General features: G+C 41.7%; 1 protein-coding gene across 2 annotated transcripts in view; it reads left to right on the forward strand.

Moving 5' to 3' along the window:
- The first annotated feature begins 6,269 nt into the window (after positions 1 to 6,269).
- Positions 6,270 to 16,081, forward strand: part of ldhb (lactate dehydrogenase B) — a 31,757-nt gene continuing 21,945 nt past the window's right edge. The window contains exons 1-2 of one of the 2 annotated variants that reach the window (XM_003220767.3): positions 6,270 to 6,343; positions 8,690 to 8,746. The gene's annotated coding sequence lies outside the window, so the exon portion shown is untranslated. Of the gene's footprint in view, positions 6,344 to 8,689; positions 8,747 to 11,477; positions 11,636 to 16,081 lie in introns of those variants that run through there. The other variant, XM_008110328.2, reaches the window with a different exon arrangement.

Genomic DNA, 16,081 nt, shown 5'->3' on the forward strand with positions numbered 1-16,081 from the left:
CGCCTTGGCTAAGAAAGCCCTATGAGATGCATGGGTCTGCCATAAAACAACAGGGGATTTGAAGGCACACACACAAACACACAAACATCCCTGAAGGGCATTTTGGAATCCCAAACCTCAATGGCCAAGGTCAAATTCCTTCAACAATATTTATAGCTGCATTTCTGCATCATTGGTCACAGGAATGTTAAGTAGCTAACATGTGCATGCAAACGACAATCTCCTCCAGGAAAGCAAAGGAAGGTCAGACCTGGTGGCTGGAGCTTGCTGTTTACAGCTTGGTGGGATGGAGGTCGAGAAAGGATTCAAGAACAAGGCAAGGTCACAGAGCAGAGCACATAGGCAATTTCATGGAGGTTATGGGAACAGCTCCTCTGTGATAGTGGGAGGAAATTGAGTGCCATTGCCACAGTCCTCAGGTACATGCACTATCATGGTGGAGATAAAGCACATTGTTCTGTTTGTCATTCCTTATCACATACTGTTCTTTCTTGCCGTTTCTCCCAAAATCATAAATTTTCAGATATAACACATGAGCGAATGCACTTCCTACCCACTCTATTAAAATTGTGACTGTGCCTGCCAAATCAGGACAATTAGGAGTCCCCGGTGGCACGATGGGTTAAACGCTTGTGCCAGCAGGACTGCTGACCAAAAGGTCGGCGGTTCAAATCTGGGGAGTGGGGTGAGCTCACATCTGTCAGCTCTAGCTCTCCATGTGGAGACATGAATGAGAGAAGCCTCCCACAGGATGTAAAACATCAGACATCAGGGCGTCCCCTGGGCTATGTCCTTGCAGACGGCCAATTCTCTCACGCCAGAAGTGACTTGCAGTTTCTCAAGTCGCTCCTGACACAGGGGAAAAAATTAGGATAGTTGGAGGGTTATCTTAAAAACATTAGTAACATTCAACTGTCCCAACTTTGTGATTGCTACTTGCACTTCTTTATTCGTTGGCACAGCAATCCTTCTAGACTGGTGACTGTTGTATCCTTTGTATCCTTTATATCTCTCCCCGGTTCAACTGTGCCAGGAAAAAAAGAAGATCTGTGTGAGAATTGGAATAGAATAGAGCAGAAAGTGAATCTGTACCAAAAGTCACATTGGCTATCCCGTGTGAACTGTTATGCAGTAACAGCAAAGGAGAGTAACAAGCTTCCCCTACTAACCTGGCCCAGTTTTGCAATGCTAACCGTGACCTCAAAGACGTTGCGTCAGGTGTTACCAAATCTCTAACTCATTTATCTCCTTGCTGGGCTGCCTCTATTGTTATTATAAAACAAATAATGCATAAAACAGTAATTTGTTGAACTTATCATTTACAAAGTGTTCTCACATTCTCAGCCACTAACCATGTCATCCTATGGATATATATGTAAAAATATCGTCTGCTAAGTTCAAAGAGGCTAATTTGCTATGAAGATGCCATCCGATGAACATTTTCTATACACTTTCACCTGGGAGAAAGTCACATAGAGGCTTCCTTCCAAACAGACTAGTGGGAAAGGTAAACCACCATCGAAATACATCCCAGTATCACCTTTAGCACACTGTTCTTTGGAACTCATATTGCAAAATCTTCCTATATACTAACAGTGCACTCAGATCTCTGACATTCTTTTTGCGTAAAAGAGGATGCCATCAACAAGAGAAAGGACACCAACAATTTAGCAAGTTGGAGGAACTCCAAGTTTTGCAGATGTGCCAAAAACAAAATCCCATACACTCTATGATCCTTTGCTCAAAAGTCCAATGGAGAGTAGCCATGCTCAGTGACATGTAATGATGACTGCTGGCACTGAAAAAATAACCCAGAAACTTGGGACTCCTTCACATTATAGCACTATGATTTCACTTTAGCTGCTCCAGCAACAACCCACTGAATCCTTGGATTGGCAATTTGGGAAGGGATATTAAGAATCCTCCACCAAAGAGCAATATAGTAGTACCTTCCCAAATTACCAACCCCAGGATTCTATAGGATGTAACCATGGCAGTTAAGGTGAAATCATAACACTATAATGGTATAGGACTTTATTGCACAAACCAGCTATTCCACAACAGTTGAGTTGTCCTTGATAGTGATTCTTGCAACATGGAGCACCCTTGATGTCACACCTTACAGATTATGAATTGGGGGGAAATCCATACAAGAATTGAGTTACAGTATATACTTGGCAAGAGTTAAGACATAGCACTTACATTGATCCATAGATAAGCTAACCTGGGGTTTTTGGAGACACATGATAAATGTTTTAACTAAGATTCTAGACTTATATCTGAGTGTATACATTAATAGGATTTTCTCTTTTGTTCCTAACACAATCTAGTCTCAATCTTGTTTTGTTTTGTATTTTTCCGACCAGGAAGACAGAATCATATTTTCAAGTTTGCTGTCTCTATTTGGGTAATAATAATAATAATAATAATAATAATAATAATAATAATAATAATAATAATAATAATAATAATAATTTTATTTTTATACCCCGCCCCATCTCCCCAAAGGGACTCGGGGTGGCTTACATGGGGCCAAGCCCGGACATCAAACAATATAAAAAACAAAACAATAAAACAAGTCAATCAACAATAAAACAGGTCATAAAAGATCACATACAATAAATATAATGATAAAATCTTGGGTTGGCTCCAAAAGAAACTGGGCCAAAAGTGCAAAGTAGTCATTAGATCAAAAGCCTGATGGAAGATGACTGTTCTAAAGTAGTCGCAGTTTCCAACATTTGGTTCTCCAGATATTTTGGACTTCATTATCTAGAATCTATGACTTACAGTTCAACACATCCAGCAGGCTAAAGGTTGAGAATTATAATAATTATTATATTTTTTCCCCTTCACTATTACCTAAGAAGAAGTGGTAGCTAAATCAGATGCTGAATGGTCATAATAACAACATCCATAATGTATACCAATGCATATTACACGCAACAGTCAGGCAAAATGATTTACATTATTATTATTATTATTATTATTATTATTATTATTATTATTATTATTATTAAACTTTATTTGTACCCCGCTAGCATCTCCCGAAGGACTCGATGCGGCTTACAAAGGCCAAGGCCTCAACACACAATGTAGCAATACAAAACAAAAGGCAAATTAAAACAATTAAAACAGTATAAACCACAAGCAATAACAATACGCTAGAACACAATAGGACTGGGCCGGGCCAGAGTAATGGGTACAAGATTAAAAGTGCTGATGTGACAGGTGATATATAAGGCTTATAGGGCAAGTGCAGAGTGCGATATGCAATCTTAGTTCTAATAAAGTGCTTATGGGACTTGGTATTGGAGATTTCCTATTAATCTGGGAAGGCACATTGGAACAGCCAGGTCTTCAAGTAAAAGAGGCAGAAAAGGAAATGTTAAAAATCCTAAGGAATAGTGTCAGCATAGTTCTGTCTTATTCTGTTTGCCATATCCGCTACATTTCCTGAAGCTTTGATGATTCATATTGTGAGTTAGCTTGTACTTCTTATCTATTTTATAGATGTACAATGCAATCTAAAGTACGTTTACTGAGGTGTAAGCCTTATTGCATTCAGTGAAGCTTATTGCCAAGTCAGTGTGCTTTGTGTACCAGTAAATTATATTGTAGAGGGCAAGGAGAACAGGAAACATTTATCACATTTGTGACGTGTTCGTGTTGGGGCTTTTGTGGGATTCTACCATATCCTTTGGTTTGGATGCTTATACTGTATTTTTGCAGATGAGCATTTAGAAATACAGTGTAGGCATCTAAACAGTGGGTCCTTGGTGTCCATTTTGTTTGGCTAGCATGGCTGGTTAAACAGCCAGCTACATAAGATCTTGCCGACTGGAAGGCTGGTGGTTCAAGCCGCGGACGGGGTGAGCTCCCGCTGTCAGGCCTAGCTTCTGCTTACCTAGAAGTTTGAAAACAGAAATGTGAGTAGATAAATAGCTACCACTTTGGCAGGGAGGTAAAGGCACCCCTGAAAACATGCCGGCAGGAACAAAGTTCCTCGGCATGGAAAAATGAAACAACAGCACCTCCAGGAATTCTTTAGTTGTGTATTCATGTACATATTTGGACTAATTGTCTATGTAGTCACTTATAGCTTAATGATTCCATATTGATGTTCTATTAATTAATCAATAGAAAGTCTATACTACACAGTTACAGGAGGCTTATTCTAAGTATCCCACCATTCTAAAAATTCCAGGATTCAATCTTACGGAATTCTGGAATTTTTAGAATAATGGGGTACTTAGAATTCTCTGCCAGATAGCATTCGCTTTATTGGACTAGAGCGCTCTAGATGAGAATCACACTAAGCGACAAACTCCACAACTCGATAGGATGTACCTATTAGAGTGAAAGTGATGCCCAAAAACTATAAAGGGATAACAGTGACAGACTTCAGTTAATCCACAACTAATCTCCTTATCTTTTCCATGTTGTACCTGTACATTACAGTGACTGGCCTGTCCTCCTGTCTCCTTTACAATATTTGTTTAACTGACATGGAAAGCAGACTCATGGAAAGCAGACGCAGTGTGACCTTTAAACACACTGGGCCAAGAGTCGATAGTTTAGTCACACACAAAAAAAAAAAACTGAGACAAAACCCCATACTGAAACACTGACTATATATCCACACTGCAGAATTGTAGCAACTTGATACCACAATACTTGTCATGGCTCAATTCTGGGGTTTGCAGATTTGAGATACATTAGTTATCTTTCTCTGGTGCAACAAGAAACTAAATATCCTAGTGGTCCACAGATGGGATCCATGGCAGTTAAAGTAGTCTATCTGTATTGGAGCAACCTTGGATTCAACATGTATGTGAATTTAGAGTTGAAGTCCATACTGAGGCCATATCAGCTCCATTGGGATGCCACCTTGTCCTCTGTACCATCTCTAGCCATGGAGTTCCATGTGGGCACCTGGCTGTGATCTATCTCATCTGCTGGCAGAATGGGGCACCTGTGTGACTAATAAGTGTGTAAATCAACCCCATCCTTCTTGTTGGTGGCATGAGTACCCTAGTCTGACATCAGCAGACCACATCACAATGGCCATGTAGTAGTACTCCCATGGAGCTCTGTGGATGGCGGGGAATGGCGGTGGTGACATAAGGACAATCCATACCCTTTCCTTGTGCCAATCAGCACAAAGAAAATGTGATGGTGGCAATGTCTGTTAGGACATGGTATCACACCAAAACAGATCTGATCCAGCTGTCCAGACTGTCACAAAATCCCAGGATACTTCAGAAGTTCCTCCAAACTCTGATGCATCCCCTGATTTTGCCTAAAATGAGGCAAAGTTGGGTTGAGACCAGAAAATCTGGGAAATTCACCAGAAGTGGTGGATTTGAGGAGATTTTTTTCATGAGTATAGACAAATCTCTAGAATTTCCTTGGTGTGATTTCTTCAGAAGAGGTTCATCACTGCCTTCCTCTAAAACTGAGTGTGATTTGTCCAATGTCATCTTTGTGGATGCCATGACTAAGCAAGAATTAGTAAAAGGTAAAGGTTTCCCCTGACGTTAAGTCCAGTTGTGTCCGACTCTGGGGGTTGGTGCTCATCTCCATTTCTAAGCCGAAGAGCCGGCGTTGTCCATAGACACCTCCAAGGTCATGTGGCTGGCATGACTGCATGGAGCGCTGTTACCTTCCCGCCAGAGCAGTACCTATTGATCTACTCACATTGGCATGTTTTCGAACTGCTAGGTTGGCAGAAGCTGGAGCTAACAGCTGTCACTCACGCCGCTCCCGGGCTTTTGAACCTGGGACCTTTCGGTTCAGCAGCTCAGTGCTTTAACACACTTTGCCACCGGGGCAAGAATTAGAACACCCTAAATCCTGATCCATCACTCAAACTACTACACATCATGCATGCTCTAGTTTGAAGTTCACTTTTGGTTTTGGACAACAGGGTATATTGGACAACATGCAGGAAGGGCTTCAACATATTTATAATTTGTAAGATAAATGGACATTCCTGGAAGCTTCTAAAGTATATTAGATGGGCAGTTCAATGGGTCTAGAGGTCAAGACCCCAGAAGCGACTTTGGGGGCAACAAGCAACTCCAAGGCCTTGACCTTGCCCATCCTTGGTCGAGGGTCTTCTATTTTCTTTATTCATTATGTGTATTTCTCATTATACCAACTGATCCATCATTTGCCAATGACAATGCTGACTTCAGGGCTATTGTGATGTGGCATGGGAACTGCCTTGACCTCATACACACATCACAAAGCAGCTGTCAAAGACAAGAATCCAGTTGAGGAGACAGGCTGTCTTAGTCCAAAGGAAAGCCCAGGGAGAGGGAGAGAAGGGGAAAAACAGGTAAGATTGTTATGATTTGGGAAACTAGCCCAAATGGATGGTCATCCTTTGGCCATCTGTTTTTGGCGGTCTGCACTTCCCAGCAGGACCAGTAGTAAGAGACTGTTGGATTTGACATTAAAACTATCAGGAGGAAAAACATTTGCTGAACTGCTTTTTGATACCCTCTAGCTGTCCCAATGTGATGAGGACAGTCCCAATTACTCATTTGTTGTCCCACTTTTCACTCTTTGCCTCTTACTTTTCCCCCTTTGTCCTTGGCTTACTGAAATGGACAAAAACTGAATTCAAAGTGTAGTTTGAAATTAATTAAATCAGAAAGGAAGGGAGATAAGGGGCAAAGTCTTTTCCTTCCCAGTAGGCTCAGGCAAAGGTAAACTGCTGCAGCCCCTCCTAACTTGTATATTCTTTCTCATTGATAGCTTTTGCACACTCTTATATTGCTTGGCCACAATGTATTTGGGTTTTCATCTGTGAAATATTGGAGGATATGCTGTTTTCAACAATCTGTCATTGATTTCCTACAAAATCTCCTTTCTGAGCTAACATCAAGAAAGAATGACATGATGGTAACAGCTATTTGATAACAGCAATAGTTAATCTGCAATGCGGTGGATTCTTCTCTGTAGGATTTTCTTTTACAACAGGTGTTGAATGGCCATCTGTCAGTAATGCTTTAGATATGGATTAATTTTGCATGAACTGGGACTTAGACTAAGGGTGAAACTACACTGTAGAATGAATGCAGTTTGACACCACTTTAACTGCCATGGCTCAATACTATGGAATCTTGGGAGTTATAGTTTGGTGAGGCAGGCACCACCACTCTTTGGCAGAGAAGGCTAAAGACCTTGTCAAACGACAACGCCCATGATTCCATAGTATAGAGCTATAACTATTATAGTGATCTCAAACTGCATTCATTCTACAGTGCAGATGCACCTGATGCTGAAAGCATGGTTCTCTTTCCCAGTCCAATGAAAAACACACCAGAAAGGAGATCCAACTAATCTCTCAGCACAGAAGGAGCCACGGTGGTGCAATGAGCTAAACCCTTGTGCCAGCTGAACTGCTGACCTGAAGGTTGGGTTGCTGACCTGAAGGTTGCCAGTTCAAATATGCAAGACAGAGTTAGAGAAGCCTCTCAGCAACACATCTGGGCGTCCCCTGGGCAACGTCTTTGTAGATGGCAATTCTTTCACACCAGAAGTGACATGAAGTATGTTCTCAAGTCGCTTCTGACACGATTTAAAAAGCACAGAAGAAAGGCGCTAGGAGATATTTTCCAAAGTTAGCACCAAGCTAAACAACAACAGCCAGAAATTTGTACATTGCCTAAAGAAAATTGACAGAAACGTCATATTTGTTTGCACCTATGCCATATTATATCAGTGCTAACTGTTCAATGTCTTTGCACATGCACAGTTGTGTTCACATCCAAGGTTGAAAATGCTATCGGATTACAATCTCTTCCCTGGGCATGATTTGTAGCATTACAATGAGCCCTAGGATACTATAGTTCAAAATCTACCTACTGATTCAGTGCAGTCTCACTACTGTATTTGGCACTGACTCCTCATATCTGATTATACATTCCCATATTTGACAACAAAGACACAATCCAGAACTACAAGAGGCATAAAAATAACACAAAATCATTACTATAATCTTTTAAAAGGACGCTTTATTTCTTATCTTATACAGTCCTCAGTTTTTAACCGCATCAGTTACAATTCCCCATAGGGGACACAATGCTATGGACCACATATATCATGTCTCTATAGGTGTATCTACACTGTAGAATTAATGCAGTTTGACACCACTTTAACTGCCTTGATTCAAGGCTATGCAATTATGACAATTGTAGGTTCGCCAAAGAGTGTTAGTACCTCACCAAACTACAACCCCTTCAGTTCCATAAGATTGAGTCTTGGCAGTTAAAGTAGTGTCGAAATGCATTGATTCTGTAGTGGAGATGCACCCTCTGCTGTGAATTCCTGACTTCATGCCTAATTCGGGCTGCAAAGTCAGGTGCATTTTGGTTAACACCATGGAGGGGAGCGCGTGGCTGGGAAAGCAAACTTAGCATGGCTAGAAATAGCACAAGTGACAGCATTGTGGCTTGGATTTGCATACTTCCACCTTTCCCTCACATGACTCAATGTAGGGGTTTTGCTTTTGCGCAGGATCTGTCTGATTGGCATATCTGCCAACGAGAAGGAATTTCCGGCCACGTTAAGATGCTTAGGGACGTCTCCGCCTCCAGTTTCACTTGCCTGCCCCAGAAATTCTTTATATCTTGAGTCTTCTGACATGCCTAATACTGAGTTTTATTCTGTTTTGCAGCACACGCAAAGGCTGGGTTAACCAAGATGCTAAGAACTCTGCAGAGGACATAGTGGTGTAAGTAAAACACACAAGACACAACACTATTGCCAGTCTTGAATGACCTCTGGCTTGTGCATCTAAATTGTAGAATTAATGCAGTTTGATCCCACTTGAACTGCCAAGTATCAGTGCTATGAATCTGTAGGAATTTTACAAGGTTTTTAGTCTTCTCTGTAAAATAGTGCTGGTGCATTGCCAAACTACATTTCCACGATTCTATAGCATTGAGCCATGGCAGTTAAAAGTTGTATCAGACTGCAATAATTCTACAGTGTAGATGCACTGAAATCTGCTTTGCCATTGCACTATGTAACAAAATTTGAAAAACAGTATTCTGTTCCTGGTTTGAAAGTGTCATTTCCTGTTTAATCGTGTGGTACTTACTTTGAAAGTAGTTGTTATACTCCTGTGACTTCATTTTTTGTGGCCGAAACTATGTTGAATTGGTTGAGACTCAATGAGATAGTCATTGATAAACTATAGCAAAATGTGCTGCAAGATCTCCCTCCTGCACCAACAAAGTTTTTGCAGTTTAATAAGCTTTTTCCATGTTTTTTATGATATACCCAATTGGGAAATGGCATTTATAACCCAGGAACAAAAATCGTGTTACATAGTAGTGTTATCATACCATCCTCTTCCCCAATCTTATGGAAACGAAGAAGTCATATGGAAGAGATAAGAAGTGTCTCCAATTGGGATAGGAAGAGTCTTGTTATAAAAAACCTGACTTGTGTCAGATTGGACAAAACTGGGCTAAATGGACCAATGGTGTGACTCACCATAGCAATCTGAAGGTATCATGAGACAATATGAGTCACTGGAAACAAAAGTGATACTACCCAAGGTCTTCCATCACAACTTCTGGTGAAACTTAACCACCGAGAGAGACTATTATATTAATCTCATCCACAAATAATCAAATCAAAATGGGTTGCTGTGAGTTTTCTGGGCTGTCTGGCTGTGTTCCAGAATCATTATCTCCTGACGTTTCGCCCATATCTATGGCAGACATCCTCAGAGGTTGTGATTTCAGTTAGAAATTAGGCAAGTGGGGTTTATATATCTTTGGAATGTACAGGGTTCCCACCCTGCCTCCTACCTAACGGAAACCTTTGTTGGGAGGTGTTAACTGGCCCTGATGGTTTCTTGTGTGGAATTCCCGTGTTGTTCTTTATATACTGTCCTGATTCTAGAGTTTTTAATACTGGTATCCACCCCCGAACAAATGACTCCCTTAGGCAGGAAGCAGCCAGGCTTTGAAGTTGCAAGGCCATTCATGCTAATCAAGCTGGCCAATTGCAACATTCACACTTGCCTCAAACAGATAAGAGTTCTTTCTCCCAACATGGACTTTCCACGGATATATAAACCCCACTTGCCTAGTTTCCAACAGACCTCACAACCTCTGTGGATGCCTGCCATAGATGTGGGCGAAATGTCAGGAGATGATGCTTCTGGAACATGACCATACAGTCTGGAAAACTCGCAGCAACCCAGTGATTCCAGTCATGAAAACCTTCGGCCACACAATCAAATGAAAGACTGGATGCAACCACTGAGAAGTCCCCACAATGAGGATAAGAGAATGTGTGTGTGTGTGTGTGTGTGTGTTACCAATTTTGCTGCAGCTCTTTGGATTAACACTCTACATTGTGTTAACGGCCTTCAAAATGGGAAAAAAACAAAGCTCTTGGGGTGTTTTTTTTAGTGCAGATGACTTGAATGCACTTCCTGCAAAGCCATGTTTTTGTGACAGATAACACAGTGCAAAGGCTTCTGATAAGCCGAAAAGGTGCATCCCCACTGTAGAGTTAATGCAGTTTGAGAGCACTTTAAACTTCAATGGCTCAATGCTACGAATTCCTGCAAGGTGTACTTTTAAAGGATCCTTTAGCATTGTATTGTCAAAGGCTTTTGCAGCCGGAAATCACTGGGGTGATGTTGTATGGTTTCCGGGCTGTATGGCCAATGTGTTCTAGCAGCATTTTCTCCTGACGTTTCGCCTGCATCTTGCAAACATCGAGAAGGAATCTTTGCAAGCGTAGAAAGTGTAGGAAGCAACTGGCGAGTAACAAAGCTGCCGTTGTACTATCTGTGGGCAGGGAGGCAGGCGGATGAATGAATAGGCAAGGCCCCATCGCCTTCCTCTCATCCTGATCGCCTGATTATCTCCTTGGCAAAATCCACATATTAAAAGAAAGCATTGCTCAATGGGAAAAAATATCAATTGGACTGTAACCCACATCATCCACACTGCTGGGGAATTGGAGGGTTTATAATATAAAGCTAACTCATTCCATGGTATAGTTTGGAACTTGGGTGCATCTACACCAGGCATGGGCTGGGGATGTCTTATTTTAGGGGAAACAGGGTAAAGTGATGCCAAACTGCATCCACTCTAGATTCTTGTCGAACTACAACTCCCAGTATCCCATAGCTTTGGTTAAAGGCAGCTAAAGTGATGCCAATCTGCACCCATTCTAGACCCTTGTCAAACTACAACTCCCAGCACCCCATAGACATGAGCCCTGGCAGTTCAAACTCCATTCATTCCAATAGTGTGGAAGATGCACAAGCGAAGCAGGGCCAAACTGCAAAGTGTAGAAAGATGATGCACCCTTGGTTTCCCTTTCTTAAGATGAAGCAACCCTGGGAGTTGTAGTTTCTCCCTAAACACAAAAAGGATGCAGAGGAAGGAAGGCAGGGCCTGGCTTCACCCTCCTGGTCGCCCTTGAAGGCGATTGCTGGAGCCGCAGAGGCGGGATCCAATCGCCAAAGCCGACGCCAGAGTCACTCCGGATCCGCCTTCTCCTGACATTGATTGTCTTTCCGTTTCTTCGCCCTTCCTCTGCTTCTCTCCTTGCCTCGCCTCGCCGCCTTTCCAGCTCCGGATCATCCAAGGTGGGTGCCTACCCAACCCCAAAAAAGGACACCCTTCTCTCCTTTCTCTTTTGCAGCATCCCCAAGGCCTGCGAATTCCCCCGGACTCGGAAAAGACCCGGGTTCTGACATTCAGACGTGCAAAAAATAGCCTGTAAAAGGACAAGCTTGTGCGGCTGCATCTACACCAGGCATGGGCAAACTTCGGCCCTCCAGGTGTTTTGGACTTCAACTCCCATAATTCCTAACAGCCTAGGAATTATGGGAGTTGAAGTCCAAAACACCTGGAGGGCCGAAGTTTGCCCACACCTGATCTACACTGAGGAATGAATGCCATTCCAGGCCTTGATCCAATGCTATGGGATATTGGGAGTTGTAGTTTGACAAGGGTCTAGAATGGATGCAGTGTGGCATCAATTTAGATGCCTTTATCCAATGCTATGGGATACTGGGAGTTGTAGTTCGATAAGGGCCTAGAATGGATGCAGTTTGGCATCACTTTAGCTGCCTTTATCCAATGATATGGGATACTGGGAGTTGTAGTTTGACAAGGGCCTAGAATGGGTGCAGTTTGGCATCGCTTTAGCTTCCTTTATCCAATGATATGGGATACTGGGAGTTGTAGTTCAACAAGGGCCTAGAATGGGTGCAGTATGACATTACTTATCTGCCTTGATCCAATGCTATGGGATACTGGGAGTTGTAGTTCGACAAGGACCTAGAATGGATGCAGTTTGGCATCACTTTAGCTGCCTTTATCCAATGATATGGGATACTGGGAGTTGTAGTTCGACAAGGGTCTAGAATGGGTGCAGATTGGCATCACTTTAGCTGCCTTGATCCAATGATATGGGATACTGGGAGTTGTAGTTCGATAAGGGCCTAGAATGGATGCAGTTTGGCATCACTTTAGCTGCCTTTATCCAATGATATGGGATACTGGGAGTTGTAGTTTGACAAGGGCCTAGAATGGGTGCAGTTTGGCATCGCTTTAGCTTCCTTTATCCAATGATATGGGATACTGGGAGTTGTAGTTCAACAAGGGCCTAGAATGGGTGCAGTATGACATTACTTATCTGCCTTGATCCAATGCTATGGGATACTGGGAGTTGTAGTTCGACAAGGACCTAGAATGGATGCAGTTTGGCATCACTTTAGCTGCCTTTATCCAATGATATGGGATACTGGGAGTTGTAGTTCGACAAGGGTCTAGAATGGGTGCAGATTGGCATCACTTTAGCTGCCTTGATCCAATGCTATGGGATAGTGGGAGTTGTAGTTTGACAAGGGTTTAGAATGGGTGCAGATTGGCATCACTTTAGCTGCCTTGATCCAATGCTATGGGATACTGGGAGTTGTAGTTTGACAAGGGTCTAGAATGGGTGCAGATTGGCATCACTTTAGCTGCCTTGATCCAATGCTATGGGATACTGGGAGTTGTAGTTTGACAAGGGTCTAGAGTGGATGCAGTGTGGCATCAATTTAGCTGCCTTTATCCATTGCTATGGGATATTGGGAGTTGTAGTTTGACAAGGACCTGGAATGGATGCAGTTTGGCATCACATTAGCTGCCTTGATCCAATGCTATGGGATACTGGGAGTTGTATTTCGACAAGGGCCTAGAATGGATGCAGATTGTCAACACTTTAGCCGCCTTTATCCAATGCTATGGGATCTTGGGAGTTGTAGTTTGGTAATCCCCCAGCACTCCCTGGCAGACCTTGTAAAACTACATTTCCCAGCATTCAGTTGTATGGAGCCATCACAGTTTAAGTGGTTTCAAACTGCAACCAGGAAACATAGATTTGAATAGTGTCAGGAGGATCTTTCAACTTGCATGCTTTTCAACTTGCACATCAATGTGGAAAGGTCCTTAGTGGGACTACAACTCCCATAATTCCCAATGCTGTAATGCACCCTCTTCCCCATCTCCTTCAAATCCTAGATTCTCTTGCTTCTTCTTCCGGAATTGCAGATGGAAATCTGTATAGATCAAACAGCAAAAACTCATCTTGCATCCTTCCAAAGGTCATTCATCGATCCAGCATATCTCCAAGCCTTTGTGATTGGAAAAGGGCTCTTTGATAACATGATGCAAAGGGAGAAGGATAAAGTCATCTCCTTTGCACCTTTCTCTTTTCGTCTTTCTCTTTTATTTATCTTCTCCCTTAAAGGAAGCCTTTGCCTAATGGTTCAAGGCCTTCCACCACCTTCATTTTTTCCAAGGCCCTTTCACCTTCTTTCTCTCTGGCAATGGAGAGTTTGGCCCGTTGTTTAGGAAGGTGTTTTGTCCATTTTCGTCTTTTTCTTTCCCTTCTGGTTGTGCAAGTTGCATTTCCACATTTCCCTTCCAGACAGGCCCTATATCCCAGGGTCTGATCCCAGGTTTTCTGCTTTAAACTGGATTATATGAGTCCTCACTGCCAGATAACCTGGAATCAGATCCTGGGATTTAGGGCCTGTCTGGAAGGGCCCCAAGTTGGAGGAGGAAAAATCAGAATTTTATCCATAGCACCATTGTGTTGAGAGATCACCCACCGTTCATTGCGGATGCATTAACATCATAATCCATAATAATCATATTGAATTAATATTATTTACAGTAGGCTAGCAAACGCATGGGGATTGGTAGATGTCAGATAAATGTAGTTTCTGGTTGCTTGAGAGTTACTAGTTGAGTCTCTTATTGTAGAGAAAAAGCATGGTACAGTAGAGTCTCACTTATCCAACACTCGCTTATCCAATGTTCTGGATTATCCAATGCATTTTGGTAGTCAATGTTTTTACAACATTGTGATATTTTGGTGCTAAATTCGTAAATGCAGTAATTACTACATAGCATTACTGCGTATTGAACTATTTTTTCTGTCCAATTTGTTGTATAACATGATGTTTTGGTGCTTAATTTGTAAAATCATAACCTAATTTGATGTTTAATAGGCTTTTCTTTAATCCCTCCTTATTATCCAACATATTCACTTATCCAACGTTCTGGCGACCCGTTTATGCTGGATAAGTGAGACTCTACTGTATAAACAAACACAATAATATTAAAAATAGGCCTCAGTAATACTGGGTTGCTGTGAGTTTTCCAGGCTATATGGCCATGTTCTAGAAGCATTCTCTTCTGATGTTTTGCCCACATCTAAGGCATCTAAGGTTGTGAGGTCTGGTGGAAACTAGGCAAGTGGGATTTATATATCTGTGGAATAATGTCCAGGGTGGGAGAAAGAACTCTTGTCTGTTGGAGGCAAGTGTGAATGTTGCAGTTGACCACCTTGATTAGCATTGAATAGCCTTGCAGCTTCAAGGTCTGGCTGCTTACTGCCTGAGCAGGATCCTTTGTTAGGAGGTGTTAGCTGGCCCTGATTGTTTTCTGTCAGGAATTCTCTTGGTTTTTTAAAGTATTGTTTTTTATTTACTCCCCTGATTTTAGAGGTTTTTTTAAAAAAAAAATATTGTTAACCAGATTTTACCATGCAGCTGTGGATATGTCTACATAGGGACCACCAAAGGCAGTGCCCAAACACGAATCAAGGAATGAAACAATGAGGGTCAGCTAACACCTCCCAACAAAGGATTCCCCCAGGCAGGAAGCAGCCAGGCATTGAAGCTGAAAGGCCATTCAATGCTAATCAAGCTGGCCAGTTGCAACATTCACAGTTGCCTCAGGCAGACTCTGGACTTTCCATAGATATATAAACCCCACTTTCCTAGTTTCCAAGAGACCTGACAATCTATGGGGATTCCTGCTATAGATGTGGGCAAAATGTCAGAAGAGAATGCTTCTGGAACATGTCCAGACAGTCCGGAAAATTCATAGCAACCTCAGTGATTCCGGCCATGGAAGCTTTCAACAACACATAAAAAACATAATACAGTAGAGTCTCACTTATCCAACACTCGCTTATCCAACATTCTGGATTATCCAGCACATTTTTGTAGTCAATGTTTTCAATACATCGTGATATTTTGGTGCTAAATTCGTAAATACAGTAATTAATACATAACATTACTGTGTATTGAACTACATTTTCTATCAAATTTGTTGTATAACATGATGTTTTGGTGCTTAATTTGTAAAATCATAACCTAATTTGATGTTTAATAGGCTTTTCCTTAATCTCTCCTTATTAGCCAATATAATCGCTTATCCAACGTTCTGCCGGCCCGTTTATGTTGGATAAGCGAGACTCTACTGTATTAAAAATAGGCCTAAGTAATATTGTACTCCATACTATACCATACCATATAAACTCTGTATTGACTTGGTATCAATATTGAAATATGGGCTATAAAAGCAAATTTAAGACAAGCTTAATGTAATACAATTAAATATTTTATTTTAATTTTCATTTAAAATATTATTTCTTTAATTTTTTTCTTGAGCATACTGGGGAATGGATTTGCAAAAGCACCATCTTTGCATTTTCTTCATGTCTTGTCATTCCCATCACATATATTTTT

Source organism: Anolis carolinensis, chromosome 5 (genome assembly GCF_035594765.1).
Source record: "Anolis carolinensis isolate JA03-04 chromosome 5, rAnoCar3.1.pri, whole genome shotgun sequence".
Lineage (NCBI taxonomy): Eukaryota > Metazoa > Chordata > Lepidosauria > Squamata > Dactyloidae > Anolis > Anolis carolinensis.